Source organism: Chrysochloris asiatica, unplaced genomic scaffold, assembly GCF_000296735.1.
Source record: "Chrysochloris asiatica unplaced genomic scaffold, ChrAsi1.0 scaffold00145, whole genome shotgun sequence".
Classification (NCBI taxonomy): Eukaryota; Metazoa; Chordata; class Mammalia; order Afrosoricida; family Chrysochloridae; genus Chrysochloris; species Chrysochloris asiatica.
This window is the reverse complement of record NW_006408663.1, coordinates 5,582,742-5,584,274: the sequence shown is the minus strand read 5'-3', so window position 1 is coordinate 5,584,274 and position 1,533 is coordinate 5,582,742. Positions and strand designations below refer to the sequence as shown.

The window sequence follows — 1,533 nt, the reverse complement described above, 5'->3', positions numbered from 1 at the left end:
TTCACAGCCCGATTTGTAACCACTACGCTACCAGAGTTCCTTATATGGACATAGGAGATGGAATATACTCAACAGCAATGGAGAATTCCAGTTTTATAGATTGTTGTTATTAAGTTGCTGTCCAGTCAGTTCTAACTCACAGTGACCCTGTATAGGGTTTCTGAGGAGCAGCTGGTGGGCTTGAATTTCCAAGTTGTGTTGGCATTCCAGTGCTGATCCTACATCACCACACCAGTATATAAGTCACTTTGGGTTTGGGTACAATGCAGTTTTTTTGTTTTGTTTTGTTTTGTTTTGTTTTTTAAAGAAGAGCCTGTTTATTAATTTCTAAAATTTTACCATAAAGTTCTACCTTGTGCCTATGGTCATCTGCCACACACATATCACATTATCTGTGTAGATAGCAAACAGAGTCTGGCCATCAGCAGACCAGGCCAGAGAGGTGCACTGGGGTGGCTCTGCCTTGCTACTCATGCTGATACCTTCCTGCTTCAGTTCACCAATGATTATCTTGCCCTCCAAGTACCAGATATTGATGCTAGGGCCTGTGGCAGCACAGATCCAATAGCAGTTTGGGGCTGAAGCATAGGGCATTGATGATGTCCCTATCATTTAGGGTGTAGAGGTGCTTGCCTTTGCTGAGGTCCCAGAGCATTGCCTGACCATCCTTGCCTCTGGAAGCATAGAAAGAATCATCTGGAGAGACAGTCACAGTGTTCAGGTACCCTGCGTGGTCAATGAAGTTGGTTTTCAGCTTGCAGTTAGTCAGGTTCCATACCTCAACCAACTTATTCAAGCCACAGGACACAAAAAAGGGATTGCTGCTGTTGAGTGAAAAATGAACCCAAGACACCCACTCCAAGTAGCTCTCATCCTGGACAGTGTACTTGCAGACACTCAGAGTATTCCACAGCTTAATGGTTTTCTCTTGGGAGCCAGACACAATCTGCCAATTGTCAGAGGAGAATGCCACACTCAGAACATCCTTGGTATGGCCTACAAATCGGCATGGAATGGTGCCCGTAGTGAGATTCCAGAGGCATAGTGTTCCATCCCAGGAGCCTGAGAGGGCAAACTTGCTATCAGAGGAGAAGACCATATCACTAACAAAGTGAGAGTGACCACTCAGAGCACGTTGGGGTATGCCATAGTTGGTCTCATCCCTGGTCAGCTTCCACATGATGATGGTCTTTATCTTGAGAGGCAGACAATATTATGTCCGGGAATTGTGGAGTGGTAGCAATTTGGGTCACCCAGCCATTGGGGCCCTTGAGGGTGCCATGAAGGATTATTTGTTCAGTCATGGCAGCGGTGAGTGCAGGGGTCATCACAACAATGAAGATGGCTACCAATAGCTCAGAGACATCAGCAGCACTACAATGCAGTCTTAGTGGTCTACAGCGATGTGTGTTTTGTTTTGTTTTTCCTGCTCATATTATAGTTCATTATGGATCAGCTAAAGGAACAATTCCTATCTAGGACATATCAATCCTGTGCTGAAGAAAAACAGCAGTAGTGGAATGATAGGTCACT

General features: G+C 45.2%; 1 pseudogene; it reads right to left on the bottom strand.

The window, feature by feature from the left end:
* Window positions 1-348: 348 nt before the first annotated feature.
* LOC102835861 lies at window positions 349-1,313 on the bottom strand (annotated as a pseudogene).
* Window positions 1,314-1,533: the final 220 nt, after the last annotated feature.